The sequence below is a fragment of the Taudactylus pleione genome, unplaced genomic scaffold, assembly GCF_031769625.1.
Source record: "Taudactylus pleione unplaced genomic scaffold, aTauple2 ptg000479l, whole genome shotgun sequence".
In the NCBI taxonomy this organism is placed as follows: Eukaryota; Metazoa; Chordata; class Amphibia; order Anura; family Myobatrachidae; genus Taudactylus; species Taudactylus pleione.
Genome location: NW_028284881.1, coordinates 15,618,586 through 15,640,586, shown reverse-complemented (window position 1 = coordinate 15,640,586; position 22,001 = coordinate 15,618,586). Strand labels below are relative to the sequence as shown.

The window sequence follows — 22,001 nt, the reverse complement described above, 5'->3', positions numbered from 1 at the left end:
ACTCAGATGAGAGAGTGCATGGAAGTGATAGTAAAGTTACCTCGCCAAGATAGTCAGCGGACCAAGGCTGTGGTGCCATGTGTGTGGGATTGCTGGTGCTAATGCAGTCTGCAGGCAGGACGCATGTTTCGCCGGGGTGGCTTGGTCACCTGATCATCAGGTAGAGTTCAAGCTTTTTTCATTACATTTCCTTTCTAAGAGTGCCCCAACAAAGGTTTATTTGTCTTTTTTCTAGTTTTTGCTCTTTGCATAACTATTTATTATATGTGTATTGCACAAATCCTATGGGTGCACCACCAACATTAGAGTCATCCAGAATTTTTTGTTAAAATGTGTGATAGATCTTTACGTTGTTTTTTTCATTTTTGACCTAATTTAATTGTATTAGGCATCATTCACTACCATTTCTCTCACCACTAGTTCGGACTCCTCTGTTTATTCTATTATTATTGTGGTTCCAATATATATTTTAAAAGTTTTCTTGTAATTTATTTTTATTTGTTTTTAGCTTAAATATAACTGCTGCTTTTCCTCATTATGACAGGCCACATTCGTTTTCACAAGTCTTCCAGTTTTGCAAGTCATTTACAGTTTCGGCAGTCGCAGCAGATTGACAATGTAAGTGCTCTATTTGATGTTACTATATTCTAGTGCTTGCGAAACATGTTTATATGTCTATTGCCCATTCTGGACTCTCCTGCCTTTTGTTTATAGTTTGTCTAGTTAGTGTTAATATTACCTGGCACTCCTGGTTTTTCTTCCAGGGTGGAGCGCATGGTGAACAGGCACCCTGCTATGCAGGGACCATGGGTGAGACCTGCGCTCTGTGCGGCCACACCACTCGCACACTCCTTGTTACACCTCTGCCCAGAGGACATACTAGGGGGTTGAGGTCCCGGTCAGACCTCCTGTGTGTGTACGCTGGGCTGAATTTTGACTTGGGGAATCTGTTCTGGGCCTTCCACTGGATGGATTTTGATGAAAACATCATAGAGGTGGCAATTGGTCTGGGATGCCTAATGGAGTGGTTGTGGCCCTGGTCGGACCTCATGGCAAAGTGCGCCCGGGAAGAACTTTCCTCATGGGTGTGTTGGAAGAGCTGCTAAGCTGCTAATTATTTTAAAAATGTTGACAGTTACCTCCAAATCATTGATAACTTAATAACTTGAAGATTTAAACCGGAGCAATGCCGGGTACTTCAGCTAGTATTATATATAGGTTGTTTGTATAAATCCTCCAAATCCTGCATTTGCCTCTGGCTGGGCATTATTCTTAGCAAATGTTAAACTAGGCAGAAAACATTGATTTTCAAGCATCAACCTACAGCTCTGATATCACAGAAAGAGTGTGCAGACCCTTTAACACTGATTTGTAATGCAGCTGCTCTCCCTCATGCATCTACCTTAGGTTAGCTCAGTCTGAGGCATGTTTATCACAATCCGCATTTTTAATCGGGGTGTGATAAATATTTTTTGCTCAAATTCATAATGTGACAATTAATATTTTCATAAGACTGTACTAAAAACCTTTTGCAAGCCTGTCCTGGTGAAGAGCTGGAAGCAGTGTGATAGTGTAAAGTTTCCTGGTTCGGGTCTCCCGCAGCCAATGCACGGCCATTGGCTGGCACATACGTCACCAGGGGCCGACAGAGTGGGATCCTAAGGATTCCTCTCCTAAGATTTAGTGAAAAAGTAGCCCATCGGCTACTAAAGGATAACGCCATCTGGAGATGGCGTTATGCTATCTTTGCCAAGCTCCAGAATGCTTTGCATTTTGGAGCTTGGTAAATCCGACAGCACAGCAGCCCCCATAGAAACCTATGGGGGCTGCATTTGTAGATGAAAATGGAGGGAACGCAGTAGATATCGGAGTTATATGCTGCAATTCCTCCATAGTACATCTGTGGAATTCTTAATATTTGTGGGTACCCCCCAAAAACAGCTGTTTTTGGGGAATATCCAGCAAATATTTAATGATAAATAGGTCCCTCTGTCTTCTATTCCCATACTCTGCAGAGTAAAGTGTAGAAAAGGGGCCCTTGGAAACAAGTTCAGCTGTTTGATGTCACAGATGTAGAGGTGACGTATATATCACAGATGTAGAGGTGATGTATATATCACAGATGTAGAGGTGACGTATATATCACAGATGTAGAGGTGACGTATATATCACAGATGTAGAGGTGACGTATATATCACAGATGTAGAGGTGACGTATATATCACAAATGTAGAAGTGACGTACAGTATATATCACAGATGTAGAGGTGACGTATATATCACAGATGTAGAGGTGATGTATATATCACAGATGTAGAGGTGACGTATATATCACAGATGTAGAGGTGACGTATATATCACAGATGTAGAGGTGACGTATATATCACAGATGTAGAAGTGACGTACAGTATACATCACAGATGTAGAGGTGACGTATATATCACAGATGTTAATAAAATGGGTGCCATACCGTATCTTGATATAGCTCACCTCAATCCTTTTATTGGACTCCTCCAGGAAACATTTAATAGTTGTAATAAATACTGTACTTGCAGTGATTCACAAGTTCTACTAACATTCATTGCCTTAGGCAGAGGCAAACACAGGATCTCTAAAGGGGGGGTGATTACAGAATAAAGCGTGGAATAAAATAACGCTCTACATTAATATTACTATGTAGTTTAATGTGAATAAGGGACACAGCTGTGTAGCTTAGTGTGAATGGAGGATACCAGAGTTTGACAACGCCCCTTCCCCATAAGACCACTCACCTTTTTTGGTGCATACACCTGCGGTGCTCACTGTCCCTGTTTACAATATAAGGATGGTGCCAACGGTCTTTCTGGCACAGGGCACCACAATGTCTAGTTACGGCTCTGCTTCTCATGATCTCCCACATTAATTCACCCTCCATATTAATTGTACTGTGTCCTTCTCACTAGACGCGTATGTATCACACAGCTTGCATATGCTTAGCTGTATTGTTAAACTCAGTTGTTCTTTTTCACTTTTTCTACTATAGAGACAGAGTGAATCTATTGATATGACCTTTTGACATAGAACCTGGGTGAATACAATAGCATGATAGTCCACACAGTGGGTCATTAATCAGGCTTGCAGGTTTATTGATAACATGGTAACAGCGGTAACACACACAGTGATGACAGTGGTGCATGGCAATGCTAAAATCGGTGGCTATATCAGAGATAATGCAGATAATATACAGCGGTAATAGGTCTCACCTTTGAGGAGTTATGTACTGGATAGCCATGCAACACTATGGCACTTTAGTAAAGTCCACCTGTAACCAAAGACAAGGGGTTATGCAACATATAAACAGTGAAACATATCAAATAAATTCCAGTCCACATTTAGTAGTTGTGACGTCTGTCACTTCATTAACATATCAGCAGCATTATCTTTGCTTGCTACAAAGGTGACGTTTATAGACTTTCTCTCCAGTAACTCCTGGATGAAGTGGTGTCTCAAAGCAATATGTTTGGACCCTTCCATGGTGCATGGTGCTGTAGGACAAGTCAATTGCACCCTTGTTGTCACAGTCTAGGTTGATAGTCTCAATATATCCCTGTTGATCAATCGTGACAGTTCCTATCTCCAGGTTTTGTAAGATCCTTAAGCCTAGGTGATGTGCAGGACCTAGGTCTTTTAACTTAAATAAGTGCTCTAACAGATGCTTGATTATGTGTTTCTCCTGAGCTCCTAGAAACAGATTATCCACATACACTACTACAATGAACAATTCATGCTCTATTGTATTGTGGTATAGGCAATTATCAGTCTCTGAGGGGTAAATTTACTAAGAACTATGGGCCTGATTCAGACCAGCTCGCTAGGATGCGTTCGCACGTAGCCTGCCGATAATTACAATCTGCGCATGCATATAAAACGCAGTGCGTGTCCGCGAACCAGTCACTGTGATCGCCGCTTGTGCACAGACTCCTCGCTAGAATGAGTGACAGAACAAGCCGTTTGTGGGTGGTGATCAATGGAAATGGGGGTGTGGTGGTGCGAACGCAGGTGTGTCTGTGCGTCTGAACGCCTTAAGACACAGCGTCAGCATACACGTCACATTGCTAAATTACACATAGCAGCACACTCAGTGTTTGCGGTAGGGTATGGTCAGCCACAAGTGCTGTGTATGGGTCCGATGTTACTCGATGGTACTGATTGTTTCATACATTTCCTGGAGATGACATGTGTTACTAAGGAAAAAAAGTGGGCGTCTTGTGTCAGGCTGGTGGGCGTCTAAATACATACCACGATCGCACGCCACAGCATCTTGTCATGCGATCGTGGGATTTGCATACTTTTGCTGCGTGCAAACGCATCTAGCAAGCGGGTCAGAATTGAGCCCTGGGCCTGATTCAGACCTGCTCACGAGCACTATGCGCTCGCAAGCGGGTCGATGGTGGCCCAGTGCGCATGCTCACGTCGGATCCGGCTCCGTCGTGCGCATGTGCGAGACTCGGATAGCGACGGGCAATCTGTCGCTCCGGGTCTCGTACCAAAGGGGGCGTGCTGTCGATGTTGAGTGACAGCACGCCCCCCTTGGTGGACGGGCCAGGGGCGTGGCTGCCCAGATGGAGGCGTTCCCATGGGAACACCTACCGTCTGGGGCCGGCCCCACTGACATCACAAGTGATGTCAGTGGGAGTGCTTTCGGCTCTGTTAGAGCCGAAAGCACTCTGAGGCTTGCGGCAACAAGACCCTACCACAAGGGTCTTGACGCAAGCCCGATGGTCGCGATGGTCTTGACCATCGCGACCATCTTCCTGGCCGCTCGCTATAGCTGTGGGTGGTCACCCACAGCTATGCGAGCGGCCAGGAGGCCACTCTGAAAAACAAGAAGGACGGCCCTGATTCAGAGCGAGCGCTCTGTCAGAGCGTCCGGCTCTGAATCAAGCCCCCTGTGTTTGGTGTTGATTTGAAACTGCTGATCATCATCGGAACATTTTATGAATTAAATCTCAAATTTACTAAGAATCGTCTTTGACTGTCATGTATTTTCTATGGTGACTCTCAGCGATTTGTGGCATATACGATTTGAATGTATTGATCTTTTTTACTTGAGCTCACAAATCCATCAATTCTCCCTGAAAACAAATTGATTCACAATGGAATCGATTATAGGCGAATTGCTGGATTTGCAAATTCAAGCAAAAAAAGACCAATATAACTGTAATCCCAACATGTTTTCACAAATATCCCTATTTCTCCAGGGTCCTTTCAGTCAGATGGTGAAATCCAAAATAGAGAAAGTTTTGCCAAAACACAGCAAAATAGTTTGTTTCTGTCATGTTTAAATCACAGACAGTGATACAGCTGCTTTACAAGCATCAAAACGAATACAAAAACTTTTCACATCCAAACACACTACTGATTTGGGCCCTCATTCAGAGCCGTACGCTCTGAGCAGAGCACACGCTCTGGATAAGGGCCGCCCTCCATAAAAATGGAGCGTCCTCCTGGACGCTCGTATAGCTGTGGGTCACCACCCACAGCCTATACGAGCGTGCAGTTTGATGGCTGCGATGGTCTTGACCATCGCGACCATCGAAACTGCGAGCCGTAGCCTGCGGTTGAGGTTTTCAACCGCAAGGCCCGGAGTGATTTTGGCTCTATAAGAGCCAAAATCACTCCCACTGACATCACTAGTGATGTCAGTGGGCCGGCTTCTGATGGTAGGCGTTCCCTTGGGAACGCCCCCGTCAGGGAGGCACGCCCCCGGCACGCCCACCAAAGGGGGCGTGCTGTCAATCAACATCGACAGCACGCCCCCTTTGATCAGACACAACGAGCGAAGGAAAGTCCTTCACTCGTCGCGTCTGGCGCATGCGCACGACGGAGCTCCCTTCGTCGTGCGCATGCTCAGTGCAGACCATCGACCCACTTGCGAGCGGACAGCCGCTCGCGAGTGGGTCTGAATCAGGCCCTTGGTCGTCTATTGATTTTGTGATTTGACATGCAATATGACAAACACGATTCTTAGTAAATACGTGATTTGTATTTGTGCAAATGTCAAGGGTTCAAGGTTTTGATGGCGGATGCATGTCATGGGAAGTGGGCAGGCTTTATACAGTGATGGGCATCTTGGTATAGTGCTGCGGTTAACGCGTGATTGCATTCATTAGCATATTTTCACAGCAAGTGGGGTGCGTGCCAATGCAGCCTTGTGAACCAACCTGAATCTTGCCCAAAGTTCATAACTAATAGTACAGCAACAACAACTACTTTGCTAAGTTTAGGCCATACAATGCTTTATAAACAGCACAGGACGCTCGCAAGCGGGTCGATGTTACCCCAATGCGCATGCGCACGACGGAGGGAGCTCCGTCGTGCACATGCGCGAGACCCGGACAGCGACAGCCAAGCTGTCGCTCCGGGTCTCGCACCAAAGGGGGCGTGCTGTCGATGGTGACTGACAGCACGCCCCCTTTGGTGGGCGTGCTGGGGGCGAGGCTGCCAGATGGAGGCGTTCCCATGGGAACGCCTACCGTCTAGGTCCGGCCCCACTGACATCACCAGTGATGTCAGTGGGAGTGATTTTGGCTCTAATAGAGCCAAAATTACTCTAGGGCTTGCGGTCACCGAGACCCTACCGCAGGGTCTCGTCACAAGCCCGATGGTCGTGATGGTCTTGACCATCACGACCATCTTTTTTGCCGCTCGCATATGCTGTGGGTGGTCACCAACAGCTACGCGAGCGGCCGGGAGGCCGCTCCATTTTTAGGTAGGAGGGCACTGATTCAGAGCGAGCGCTCTGATCAGAGCGTCTGGCTCTGAATCAGGCCCAGACTTCCCTCTTGGAACATGTCCGCATTGTAATGCTATGGAGGTTCTATAAAAGTGTCTTCAATTAACTCTCCATTTAAGAAAGATGAGTCAAAGTCTAATTGTTACTATAGAGCAATGAATCATGCATGCCAGATATGGCAATGACTAAATGTATAGGTACTGGAATTTGCTACAGAATAGAAGATTTCACCGTAGTCCTTACCGGATTTCTGTGTATATCCTTTAGCGACAATACAGGTACATTTGCATTTAACTTTTTACAAAAGACCAACTTGATCTTGGATATTTTGGGGTTCACAGAAAGTGATATTTGCAAACTCTCTTAGGGGACTTTCTTTTATGTATTTTAAAAAACTCCTGCTCTGTGATTGGGTATCAACAATGGCAGTCTATAAATCAGACATGCTTCCAGCTGTTGAAGTGTCAATCGTAACAAGCTTGTGCTGTGATTCTTGTTCCAGCTTCAAGTAACGTGGCACTGTTTCATGGAACACCACATCTTTTTGTTTATTTGTAATGTCCCATAGCTGTATCCTTTACTTTACGGGCAGTATCCAAGCATGATACACTTCAGTGACTTGGGGTCTGGCTTATGTCTCTTCTCGGTATGTGCATACTCTCTGCACCCAAAGACTTCATGATTGATGTTTAGCTTAATTCCATACCACACCTCTAGCTGTGTTTTGCCTTTTACAGCTACTGTGGCTGCATTTTTCTACATGTATACTGCAGTAGACACTGCTTCTGCCAAAAACACTTTTGTAGGCCTGATTCACTCTGCATAGTCCATGCTCACTCCACAATTGTGCAGTTGGCATTTTCACTGATGCCATTATGCTTTGGCATGTATGCAATGGTTAGCTATTGCTCAGTGCTATATTTCTTTAGGAAGATGGACGAGGGGGGTTTACACGTGCGCTCCTGTATGTGAATATATGCTGCGAGGGGAAAAAAATGTGTTATTTGGAGAAAATGTATGTATATATGATGGTGGGGTGAGGGGTGAGGGGAACGGGGGGGGGGAGAAAAAAGGGGGGGTTTGGTGGCAGGGGAGGGGAGGTGGGAAAGCAGAATTGGGGTGGTTATGTAGTATCAATGGATGGCGTGTAATTTTTGTTTGTCTACTGTGTAGGTGTTTGCGGTGTGTAATGAAAAGCCAGACACTTGAGATCGAATCCAACCTGTTTATTGGTGAGTCACAGTGCTCCCCAGGCGGTTCCGTGAATGAGATTGGGGTTGAGTGGTGGGTTTGGTGATTTCCTGGTCAGGGAGTCGGTGGGCCCTTTTAGGGGGCTCCTTTCCGTGTGGCCCTTACTTCTGCACGTCCCCTTTGCTGGACCTATGGTCACAGTCTTAGAGGACCAGGATGGTGATGATGTCTATGGGAAAGTCCCGTAAAGTGGCAGTGGCGGCGTCCCGCACTGATGTTGTAGTTACCTACCGGTAGGTTGCAGTCTCTAGTCCTTGCACAGATGTCGTGTACTCCGGTATTGGTCCGGTGGTCACTGGCACCCTGCGAGCCCGCAGGGTGTGCCGGACGGGCGCTCGTCACTGCTTCAAGATGGGGGATGATGCGGCGGTCCGCATTCGTAATTCTGTGCCACCTTGCTTGGAGTTGATGATGGGGTACAAGGTGGGGTAGTTCAGTAGTCCTGTGTGGGGGTGTGTTGCCTCCAACGCGTTTCGGCCTTAAGCCTTCTTCAAGGAGTTACTGATAGTATGAATGTGAGCGTGCTATATAGGTGGAAGGTGGGTGTGTGGGCGTGGCCTGTGGGTTGGGTAGCCTATCATGACAGCGGTGTTAGCAGGTGTGGGCTGTGATGGGTGGGATGGGGCAGTGTGAGTGATTGACATAGATGCTGGCTAATCATTGGTGGTATTGATATATTATGCAAGCGGGGGGTGTGTGTGTCAGCGCGCGCGTAATACACCACGCGGTAATGGCCAGGCTGCCCGGCGGTGAGCATTGCCGTGGGAGCGTCTGGTATCCCTCTGACGTCACCTCCCACGTGCGCGTCGCTATCATGTGGTCCGTGTTGGCCGGGGGTGTGGCAAGCCATGTGACGCATAGACGCAGGTATCCCCCTGCGTCGAGCGTCACATGGTGTACATGGGCCTATCAGGGAGGGGGTGCGCGGTGGCAGCGTCCTGGTCTCCATGGTGACGCTAGCTTGCCGGGACCTGACTCCAGAGGTGCTGTATGAGGCAGGCGTCTTGCGTATAGCGCCTATGATGGGGGTTCTTTATTGTATGGAGAGGGGATTGAATAAAGTGTACAATACATATATAAGTGGTATTGTGTGCCTACATTTACATATATGGGTGCGCGTGATGTGATCGTTGGATGGGAGGCCCAATGCTGCCAATCTGTGGTGTGTGCGTGTTGAGATTCCGGTTATGTCCCCTGTGTACAGGTTACCCCTTATATTAGTGTGATATGGGCAGGTGCTTGTGTCGTGGAGTCTGTTATTCTGGATGCATCAGAGTTACAGTTAAGTAGTAGGAACATGGTGATTACGCAGGGGGGGGTTTGGAAAAAGGAGGGGTAAAGAAAAAGGGGGGGGGGTTTGGGGGTTTGGGGGGGTTTGATTGAGGGTTGATATCTAGTTATGTATTCTGGTGAATGTGAGATAGGTGACCTGATGCCATCATAGTGTGGTGGGTGCGTGGGGACGCTGAATCTTAAGAGTTGTGTATTCTGTGACCTGATCAGGTGTGCATTGTTGGTCTGATAATCTGGGTGTGTCAACACTGATGTCCAGTGTCGGTGATGTGGAGACGGTGGTTGTGAAGGACGTGTCGTAACGTCTAACTGGGTGTTGACAATTGTCTTGTATTGGTTGGTGTGGGAATTGTCTCATGATGCATTTATTTCCCCCCCCATCCTGTGCATGTCTGTGTCCTATGTGAAGGTGATGTATACCTTGCTAATTGATGTGTGTCAGGGGTGGTACTATAGTTGTGTTGTATGTACACGCTCTTGGTGTGACGGAGTGTTGGTTGTAACATGTGAGTTACTCTTGTAGTGTCGTGATGTGAGTGCATTGTTTATGCATTGTGTGCGATGGGGTTCACAACGGTACACCTTCTATGTAGTAAAATGGTCGGGTGCTCTCGGGTGATTGTTGAGTTGTGGGTGTGTAGCATGGTCCGTACCTCCCTAGTGGGTTGAGCCTAACGGGTTATTACTGATTTAATTTCATTGTCAATGTTTAGGCCTTTTGGTGCGAATGTTTGCATGGTGAAGATCCACTTGAGTTCTTCTTTATTTATTCTTTTTAGTATGTCCCCTCCTCTCCTGTTCTTGCTCAGAGCCTTGATGCCTATAAAGGTCATACCTTTTGTGTTACTGGCGTGTCTTTCTTGGAAGTGTAGGGGGACGTTGTGGGTATCTGTCTTGTTTACTATGTGCTCTGCGATTCTAGTTTTGAGGGGTCTGATAGTACGTCCTATATATTGACGGTTGCAGGGACATTGTAGCATGTATATCACGTGATTGGTGTTGCATGTTATATGTTCTCGGATATTGTAAGTTTTTCCTGTTTGTGATGAAGAGAATGAGGTGGTTGGTTTGGTGCTCCTATGTCCTAGTGTTCGACAGTTAATGCATGTTCCACAATGGTAGAAGCCCTTCTTCAAAGGTTCTTGATCTATGGTAATTTGAGTCAGCGAAGTCGGGGGTAGGTGGTTGTAAACTAATTTGTTTTTGATGTTTGGTGCTTTGCGGTATATTATCTTTGGGTGCGTGGGAAGTATTGTTGCCAGTGTGTCGTCCTTAAGTAGTAAATTCCAGTGTTTCTTGATTACCTGTTTTATCTTGGTGGCACTGGTGTTGTACTGCGTTATGAAGGGTATATCATTGGTGTGTTGTTGTTTGTCAGGTTTGTATTGTAATAGGGGTGAGCGTCCCTCATTGCCTATTTTGTCCAGAGTATCTTGGAGTGTTTTGTTGTCGTACTTTTTGGCTATGAATTGTTCCTTCATTCGTGTCCCTTGTTCGTGGTAGTCTTTTAGTTTGGTACAGTTTCGTCTGATGCGTTTGAATTGGCTGTTAGGTATGTTTTGGAGCCAGTTTGGATGATGTCCACTATCTGACAGAATGAAACTGTTGACGTCTACTGGTTTGTGAAATGTCTTGGTATGTATTTTGTGTTCGTCGATGAATATGTGTAGGTCTAGAAAGTTGACGTCTGTTTTACTGTATTGTGTTGTGAAGTTCAGATGTCTGTCATTGTCATTGATGTGAGCTAAGAAGTCTGTGAGAGTGTTGAATGATCCTTGCCAAATGCAAAACACGTCGTCTATATACCTCGTCCATAGGACCAGATTCTTCCCCCAGTTATGTCCTGACCAGAAGTGAGTTTCCTCCCATCTGCTCATGAACAGATTGGCATAACTGGGGGTGAATCTGGTCCCCATGGCGGTCCCTGTCACCTGTCTGTAGAAGTTGTTATCAAACCAGAAGTAATTGTGTTGTAGAATGAAGTCTATTCCGTGGAGTATGAATTGGGTTTGTGAGGGGTCTAAAGTCGTGTCTTGATTAAGGAAGTGTTGAATGCTGTCCAGGCCCTGTGTGTGGTTAATGACCGTGTACAGTGATGTGATGTCACTGGTTAGCAGCCAGTAGTCGTCCTGCCAGTCTATCTTGTCAAGGATTTAGAGTATCTGTGTCATGTCCTGTATGTATGATTTTTGTATTTTAACGTATGGTTGTAGAAAGTGATCTAGGTATCTGGAAAGGTTTGCGGTCATAGAACTGATACCCGACACTATGGGTCTACCAGGGGGGTTTGTGGTGTTTTTGTGTATTTTGGGGAGGTAATAAAATACTGGGATCACGGGGTGTGGGTTGTATATGAAGTCGAATTCTTTCCTAGTTAAGATCCCTTCTGAGAGACCCGATTGTAGGATGGTGAGTAATTGTTTGTTATAGGTCCTGGTTGGGTCTTGTGTAAGCATCTCGTATGTTTGTGTATCCGATAGTATCCTTTGCGCTTCTGTGGTATAGTCTGCTTTGTTGAGGATGACTAACCCCCCTCCCTTGTCTGCTGGTTTGATGACAAGATGGTTATTAGCTTGAAGTTGCTGCAATGCTTTTTGTTCATTCTGGGTGAGGTTTTTGATGGTTCTCCTGTTTGGTGTAGCTATTTTATTGATGTCTTCCATAACTAGTGTCTCAAAGGTGTGGACCAGGTGTCCCTTGAGGTGGCTGGGGTAAAACTGAGAGGATGGTTTGAGTGTGGAATGTTTGAATAGGTCTGTCTCTGCGGGTTGTCGGATGGCCGGTTGTGAAAGGAAATATTTTTTGAGAGTGAGTCTCCTAACAAACCGTTGAAGGTCCAGGTATACTTCAAATTTGTTCAGATGTGTGTGGGGTGCGTATTTTAGACCTTTCATGAGTAATGACGTGTCATCTTTAGATAGGTTATATTGGCTGAGATTAAAGATGCCTGTAGAGGTAGGTGTTGTGTCCTCTGGTTTGTTCTTAGATGCCTTTAGTTTGTCTCCTCCCCTACAGCCTCATCTCGTTGGTTGAGTTTTCTTTTCTGCCTCAGTGGTGTTGGGTTTTCCGTTGTTAATTGGCAGGTGAGGTGGCCTCCCTCTAGGTCTAAAAAATGTGTTGCCCATGGAGTGGAGTGCTGGGAGTGGGATATGTCGTGTCCTATTGCCGTGATGGGGGGAGCTAGGTCTGGATGCGCGACTGTTTGCGTATTGTGGCCTATGTAATTCCCTCTATTGGGGTTGATCCTCCCTTGTTCTAGTGAACGTCTGGCTAGGTTTGCGCACTGTGAGTTGTCTGTGTCCTCCTCTATCTCATGTATGCTGAATGAGATATTGGAGCTCGTGGATGAGCTTGTGGGTGAAGTGTGGACTGGTGGTGGAGGTGGGTGGATCTGTGTAGTTGTGGGTGTGTTCTTAGCTCTGTGTATCTTGGTCATGTATTGCTGGTATGTCAGTTGGAGTTTCCTATATATGGGTAATTCCTGGGTGGTTCGTGGATATTTTGTGTTCTGTAGGGGAAATTTGGTACTGGTTCCTTTCTTATTAATTTCAGAGTCGTTGTTGTAAGGGTCTGTGTTCCTATGGGTTGTTGGGTTCCTGTTCCTATCTCGTAGGCTTAAGGCCGAAACGCGTTGGAGGCAACACACCCCCACACAGGACTACTGAACTACCCCACCTTGTACCCCATCATCAACTCCACGGCAAGGTGGCACAGAATTACGAACGCGGACCGCCGCATCATCCCCCATCTTGAAGCAGTGACGAGCGCCCGTCCGGCACACCCTGCAGGCTCGCAGGGTGCCAGTGACCACCGGACCAATACCGGAGTACACGACATCTGTGCAAGGACTAGAGACTGCAACCTACTGGTAGGTAACTACAACATCAGTGCGGGACGCCGCCACTGCCACTTTACGGGACTTTCCTATAGACATCATCACCATCCTGGTCCTCTAAGACTGTGACCATAGGTCCAGCAAAGGGGACGTGCAGAAGTAAGGGCCGCACGGAAAGGAGCCCCCTAAAAGGGCCCACCGACTCCCTGACCAGGAAATCACCAAACCCACCACTCAACCCCAATCTCATTCACGGAACCGCCTGGGGAGCACTGTGACTCACCAATAAACAGGTTGGATTCGATCTCAAGTGTCTGGCTTTTCATTACACACCGCAAACACCTACACAGTAGGCAAACACCAATACACGCCATCCATTGATACTACATAACCACCCCAATTCCGCTTTCCCACCTCCCCTCCCCTGCCACCAACCCCCCCCCTTTTTTCTTTCCCCCCCCCTGTTCCCCTCACCCCTCACCCCACCATCATATATACATACATTTTCTCCAAATAACACATTTTTTTCCCCTCGCAGCATATATTCACATACAGGAGCGCATGTGTAAACCCCCCTCGTCCAACTTGCAATTAACAGGATCCGGTACTCCTGTTCCACGTGCAGCACCACCATAGCCCCACCTTTTCTTGTTTTCTCCCTATCTTGCTCCCCAATCTCCCTTCCTCATACATCTTTATAGAAATACCCTCTAAGACCTGGAGCGCGGACCACTCTGTTCATTTCTTTAGGAAGATGGCTACATTTTTTTTTCATACTCACCGCCATTATCAGATCTCAATATTTTCAGCTTCTGACCCATTTGAGTCTGCAACAAACTCATGTAGTCTGTAATTTTAATTACTATTTCACTCTTGACTTTGGTTAAGTAAATGTGTCATTCTTGTGAAGTCATCGATGAATGTCAGGAAATAATAATATCCACTCATTGATTTTACCTCCATCGGACCACATACATCTGTTTGCACCAATGCTACTGGTGCCTCTGCTCTGGTTGATGACATTGGAAATGGACAGTGAGTTTGTTTACCCATTATACAGTTCTCACATGCTGGTCTCTCTATATATGCTGTATCATTCACAGCTATTCTCATTACCATCCCATCAAGTAGTTTCTGCCACAGCTCGATAGATTTTCTTGAATAACAGGTCGTCATCGCATAACATGTATAGTTGCTGGTATCAGGTTACTGTTGCAACAGTATCACAGTTCCTCTTTATTCTGCACAACATACAGAGTTGTTCTCGCTTATCTTTACTGCTGATGCGGCAAATGTGCGCACACACTGCAGCATGTGATTTGCCGTGAACGGGTACACCACAGTACACCAGGCCGTGGCAGCATTCGCACCATGCAATCGTATGGATCGCAGGAGGAAAAAAGATGCATACACCCATTCGTGGGCATGCGACTCATGGCATGCGTGCTGCAGCGGCAAAGATGAGTGAAGACACATTTGTACTTGCCCTTTGCAAACTTAACCATGAATCCTTTGTCTTCTAAGACACTTATGGCAATGAGGTTGGTCTCCAGATCTGGTACGAATAACGCATCATAGATGTTCGTGATTATGGTTTCACTTTTTATTATCAGATGGCACCGTGATTGGCCCCACTTTTGTGGCTGTTAGGACTTTGGGCCTGATTCAGAGCCGCTCGCTAGATGTGATCGTTCGCACATTGGGCCTCATTCAGACCCGCTCACTAGATGCGGCCACTCGCTCCCAGCGTATGGAAATTCAGCAAAGTGACGTCAAGGCAGGCGCTCACACGGCAAGGCATAAGCACGCCCACTATGTCTTGGCGTGTGATCACTTTGGGTTTACAGACGCCCATCAGCCTGTCTTTAGCCACCAACTAGCGAACATCATCAACAGGAAGTATATACAACCATCGGTACATTGGGTTCCATCAGATCTGACTGCAGCGCTTGCGGTTAAGTGTACCCTACCGCAAACACTGCGAGCACTTCAGTGTATAATTCAACCAGGTGACGTGTACTATGACGCTGCCTGTTAATTATACATGCCTCTGAAACGGCGTTGAAACACTCAGGCATGCCTGCGTCCGCAACTCCAAATGTTACTACTGCCCTGCCCCTGTTGCCACCCACAAACGGCCCCTCCTGTCACTCATTCCACTGGGCTGTCTTTTCAGGGCGGGCCAGCGCATCCCAATTGCTCGTACTAGTTTGCGCACATTTACTGTGAAGTATACGCATGCGCACATTTGCAAACTTCGCCAGCAATGAGTGATCGCTTGCTAGCGAGCAGGTCTGAATCAGGTCAAATGTGTATGCAAAATGCATGCACAATGTGTATGCAAATTGCGTAAGCAGTGCTGTCGCACAGCAATGCATTAGCATGCCCAGAATTTCTTAGAGACCGATCACATAGTGTATGCAGACACCCACCAGCCTGTTGTAAGACGCCCACTTCTGCACGTCATGTCCAGGAAGTGTATGCAACCATCGGTACATCGGGTAACATCGGATGCTATCGCAGCACTTGCGGTTGACCATACCCTGCCGCAAGCACTGTGAGCACTTCAGTGTAATAACAAGCCAGGTGATGTGTACTATGATACTGTCTTTTAATTAAGCACACCTCTAAAATGCCATTGAGATGCTCAGGCATGCCTGCGTTTGCACCTCCACTCCCCCATTTTTAATGGCCAGCCCCTGTTACCACCTACAAACGGCTTCCCCTATCACTCACTCTGCTGGGCTGTCTATTAGCAGCGAATGCATTGTGAACTTTTGCTAAGGTATGTGCACACGCACAGTGCATACACTTTGCATACTATCGGCAGCAGTGAGAGTATGCATCTTAGCAAGCAAGTCTGAATGAGCTCCTTTGTCTCCAATCCCTCTGACTGTTATAAGGTCACACGATCTCAATGTAAACCATTCTTGATTGCAACTGAAATGCCTTGTGGCTCCCAAGTCAATGTACCAGCAATCCTTCTTGCTGCTGTCTGTGACATTTAAAGCTAACTTATTCCTTTTATCATGCTTCTTCTGTGCGCCACTTGAGTCTCTCAGTCTGCATTCAGAGGCTTTATGTCCCACTTTGTGACATATGAAACATTTGTACTTAGGCCTTTTGGGTTTAGTGTCCTTTGTGAGTAAAGCTGAACTCTTAGCCTTTGTATTAGCTGGTATCCATTCCTGGAATTACAGCATATTAGCCCTTTGCGATCACCTTTATTAGGTTAGTCGCACAGTATTCTAATGGCACAACCAAGATATCAAATTCATGTATTAGATAGCATTGCAATCTCCTCGACGTCCACCTGGACTCCTACAGACGTCAATTGCTGTGATATGAATGATATTTTGTCTCTGTACTCGTTCATGTCTATGCGTGGTCTGATACCATACAGTATATGCCTCAGGTATCATTATATATTATCTATATAATATAATTTAATTTATTTTATATGGTATCTTAATTCTATCTTTATCACACAATATCTAATTATTTTTACTGTAGGTGGGAATATTACCACCAATATATACTTTAATAATTTTAGACACTATAGTTTAGTGCACTATTACCAAGTATGTAAATTAATACAGTGCACTTCTAACTGTCACCTTTAATTATGTGTAATAAAGCTTTTTAAAACTCGCACTTATTTACCTTGAGTGTTCCTTTCACCTTTTAATCATTTTTATTTATTGTCGAATAAACTTTTTTACACATATCACTTATATTAGTTCTTCATAACACTTGGTCAGCACAACTATATTAAATATAATATTTATGGGTTATTATATTAATATCCCCCTAATAATTAATTCCGTATGAATCTGTCACTCTTATTTATGTAATTTGTGTCACCATTATCACTTATTGTCACTTTTTAACATAGGGATAACACAGCACTACGGTGTAATTAGGCATTACAATTAGGATCAGAGTAGTAACTTTATTTCAGTTGAATTTAAATTTTATTATATTGCATTTGTATTTTATTATAGTTTTTTATTATAATTTTATTATTAATGAGTGTGTGTCAGTTTACAATGACCATAATGTGATTTGGTCCTAATACAACTGCCAGTATGCGTGAATATGCAGTAGTTTATTATGAACATATTGTGAGTTGGTCTACTACAATTACCAGAAGGCATTGCGGTTGCCTTGAATTATTTAGTAGGCATGCGATAGTGTATTATGTACATATCGTGAGTCGTGTTAACTATAATGACCATAAGGTGACTTATTTTTATTTATTACCAGTTATTTATATAGCGCACGCATATTCCGCAGCTCTTTACAGAGAATATTTGGCCATTCACATCAGTCCCTGCCCCAGTGGAGCTTACAATCTATATTCCCTTTCACATGCGTACACACTAGGGTTAATTTGTGTTGGGAGCCAGTTAACCTACCAGTATATTTTTGGAGTATAATGTGATTTGGTCTTAATCCAACTACTAGTATGCGTGAATATGCAGTAGTTTATTGTGAACATATTGTGAGCTGTTTCAACTACAATTACCAGAAGGCATTGCGGTTGCCCTGGAATATTTGGTTGGCTAACCAGATCATGAGTCCATTAAAGACCAATAGGATCTATCCTAGAATTAGGTGGGCGGTGCGAGTATCCTGGTTACCGCTAATCTCTCAGTGGTGAGCCAGGACCGGACCCGCAGGTGAGTGACGTGCATATTTTACACATTTCAAAACCTGCAACCACCAGCTATGCGGCAAAGACGAGGTGAGCAAGCCTCGATTTGGGCGAAACGCACGTCCTCTCTGTCTCTGTCAATCTGCTTATACCTTAGGAGAACCAGTCAGTGCATGGACCGGACTCCATACCACTCTACACTGGTATCGTATTATGGTTGATAGTCTACTATGTCTGGTCAACGTGTAAATGCTTTACAACTTTCAGCCTGTTTCACTTTGCTGCCACCATGTCACATATTTACATTTGTACTAATAACCTGTTACCTGCAATACCTAATTACTAACATTCATTTGCTGTATCTCCATATATGTTGGGACCAGTGGCGGTTCTAGGGGTGGGCTAACAGGGCAGTCACCTGGGGTGCCGGCGCCTAGAGGGCGCCACTGAGTCCCCAGAAGGTAAAAAAAAAAAATCCCATAATAAAAAAAAACTAGTGCCAGTCCCCCCGCATTGCCGGGGCGCCCGCTGATATTTGTTATCAGCAGGCACCCGGCTCCCTCCCTGCAGCGGCAGCCGAAGCTCACTCCAGCGCTCCGGCTCCCGCATAGAGCACTATGGGAGGGACGTCATAACTTGTCTCCCATAGATCCATGGTGGAGCCGTGGTCGGACCGGACGGCAGCGGACGCAGGAGTGGGGCCTAATGTAAGTATTGTGTTTGTAATTTTTATTTTTCAGAAGAGAGGCATGGGGGCATTACTACTGGGGGCATGTCTATAAGGGGGCATTACTACTGGGGGCATGTCTATAAGGGGGCATTACTTCTGGGGGCATGTCTATAAGGGGGCATTACTACTGGGGACATGTCTACAGGGGGGCATTACTACTGGGAGCATGTCTATAAGGGGCATTACTACTGGGGCATGTCTATAAGGGGCATTACTACTGGGGGCATTTCTATAAAGGGGAATTACTACTGGGGACATGTCTATAAGGGGGCTTTACTACTGGGGTATGTCTATAAGGGGCATTACTACTGGGGGCATGTCTATAGGGGGGCATTACTACTGGGAGCATGTCTATAAGGGGGCATTTCTACTGGGGGCATGTCTATAAGGGGGCATTACAACTGGGGGCAAGTCTATATGCACTACTAATGTGGGCACTACTATAGGGGGCACTACTACTGTGGGCATTGTATAAGGGGCACTACTACTCAGTAGTGTGGGCCTTGTGTATAAAGGGCACTAATTTGGGCATTGTGTAAAAGGGGCACCACTGTGTGTCATAACATGAATAAGGGACTAATGTGTGGCGTAATTTGAATTGGGGATACTGTGTTATAAAGGGAATTACTGCATGTGGTATAATGTGTTATACAGGGCATTACTGCATGTGGCATAATGTGTTATAAAGGCCATTAATGCATGTGGCATAATGTGTTATACAGGGCATTACTGCGTGTGGCATAATGTGTTATACAGGGCATTACTGCGTGTGGCATAATGTGTTATACAGGGCATTATTGCGTGTGGTATAATGTGTTATACAGGGCATTACTGCGTGTGGCATAATGTGTTTATAAAGGGCATTACTGCATGTGGCGTAATGTATTTATAAAGGGCATTACAGTGTAAGGCGCATTGCTGTACATGGCAATTATTCGCCACGAGGGGAGAGCTTGGGGGACACGCCCCCCAGTGTGATGAATTGGGGGTGTTCTGAAAAGACACGCCCCCTTTCCAGAAGCGCATGTGCTTTCAGCGCGTGCAGAGGAACGTCATCTACAAACATTTTTTTGGGGGGGAAGGGGGGGGCGCGCAACTGTGAACTTTCGCCCTGAGCTCCACAATGTCTAGAACCGGCCCTGGTTGGGACCGTTGGTTTCTCCCTTTTTTTGTCCACATGTATTTATGTATATTACAATAATGATTTACTTGGGACAATGAGCTCTCAGCACTGGTGTGCTGAACTCTATGTGCTTTGAAACTGATGGTTCCTCTGGGTAATGAGGTATTTGGGACAGTGAGATTTCAGCATTGGTGTGTTCAATTATATGCGCTTTAAAACTGATGGTTTCTGTGTATTGATAGGTACATATCTTATAACTGTGTGTATTCTTATAAGAGAGGTCAATTTTGTGTGCTGAATCCGCTTATTTGGAGACTAATCAGGCTAGGATATATTGTTTATATAAATTGACTTAAAACAATGAACCTTATTGAATCTTGTGTAGATACCAAGTGACTTGGGACACATTAATTTACAGTGACATTTATAAATGGTGATAGTATTATCATTTCATGCTAATACTTATATACTGTATGTGAATGTATTATATCATACTTATGCTTTATCAATTAAAGTATGCTTATGCATCACTTTTCTTGAAATCTGATTTTTGGTAAATTGGACTTCTGTGAAGGTGATAGTCCTACATTTACATACTTATGCTCAGACCATGTGTAAAGGGCAATCTTCATATATCTGCGGTGGTAATATCATAACCTACAGCCATACTTTACTGAATATGCGCAAACTCGTCTGATCTTGGAAGCGATACAGCAAAAGGCCTAGTCAGTACTTGTATGGGTGACCACCTAGGAAGACCAGGTGCTGTAGGTTAATCTGCACTGGTTGATGTATACTATAGGATGGCACATGGGGTAGCTAGCATACTAATATCTATGGTACTAACTACAGATTATTTCACCAATATAGACTTACTGATACCCATTCCAAGTGTGTCCAGTGGAATGCAGAAATTGTCTAACATTATTGCCACACATCTATGGGTGTTTGATTTCAACATCAAAAGGTTATTTTAAATCTAGATTTTGATATAAAATCTTTTTTATGTATGGATACCTCTTAATTTTATGCATATTTAATAAAAGTTATATTTGAATTTATTGTTTATGAATTTTCATCTAAGTGTGCCCCAACAAAAAGCCTTACGTTTTTTCTTACTTGCTGTTCTAGTTACAAAAGGCACCAGCAGAATGTGAAATGGAGATTAGTCCACACAGTGGGTTTTTAACCTGGCTTACAGGTTTTTTGGTAACAACAGTAACAGCTGTAACACACACAGCACTACACAGCAGTCATAGGCAAATGCAGGGGGGGTTTCCATCTGCCTGGAAACCCCCCTCCCCAGCACAAACCATGACCACAATAGAAATAGTAATATAATAGAATATTACTAGCACTGCATGCTCTTCTCAGTATCACAAATTAAATGATTAGCACCACCTGTGGATCTTTTAAAAGGTGTCAGCCAGTAATAAATATACCTGTGCACCAACTAGGAGATGTGGAAAACATGCACTGTTAGTGGTGCACTGCTATAGACCAGCAATAGGGTCAGGGCCGGATTGAGGGCCACATGGGCCTGGAGCTGAAAATTACCAAGGGCCTATTATGAGAAGCAGAGGAGGTGTGGCCAGTGCTGTGCGGGTGTGGCCAGTGCCATGTGGGCGTGTACACCTCTATACTCAGCCCCAATGACTGCCTAATTATGTAAAAGAAAAAAAAAAGCTTCATTTTGTGAGGTAAATAGTAATACAGTTTTATTACTATATGATTTATGTCTGGCCGTGTGGAGAGCAGATGACCAGTCAACATCATGTTGTCATGACAATGGGCCTATTTTTATGTGGAGGCCTGGAGCTGTAGCTCCATCCGCCCCATTGTTAATCTGGCCCTGAATAGGGTTATCCAGTACATAAGGAGACCGATATGTACATATATGTCCAGGGCAGTGCTAAGTTCTTCTGCTGCTCCCTCTGACTCCCGGACTTGCTCCAATGCTCAGGAATGGTGTCCACATGTGACATACTGTAGAAACATTCAGCTCAGACAGGATGGACCTACTTCTACATCTAATGGCATACTATGATCGCTGGTCCTGTATATGCTCGAATTATGCAACACAATATACTTTGTATGTAACATATTAAAGCAGAATAAGTGATAATTATACCCTCTTCATGGCCTGGACACATTCACTCTAAAATCAAGCATTTGGAAACCCCCCTCTAGAAATCCTGCGTTTGCCACTGGCAGTGATAACAGTGGTGGCTTTATTAGTAGTAATGCAGGTAATATACAAAGGTAATCTGTATGACCTATGAAGAGTTATGTACTGTACTGACATGCAGCACTTACCACAGTGATACGCATATGGTCGC

The 22,001-nt window shown here is 45.1% G+C and overlaps 1 long non-coding RNA gene and 1 pseudogene across 1 annotated transcript in view; both read left to right on the top strand.

Moving 5' to 3' along the window:
• The first annotated feature begins 17,787 nt into the window (after positions 1–17,787).
• Positions 17,788–22,001, top strand: part of LOC148503001 (uncharacterized) — a 61,955-nt gene continuing 57,741 nt past the window's right edge. Inside the window, exon 1 of the long non-coding RNA XR_015869953.1 lies at positions 17,788–17,834. This is a non-coding gene — a long non-coding RNA (uncharacterized LOC148503001). The remainder of the gene's footprint in view (positions 17,835–22,001) is intronic.
• On the top strand, positions 20,318–20,436 carry LOC148503002 (5S ribosomal RNA; annotated as a pseudogene).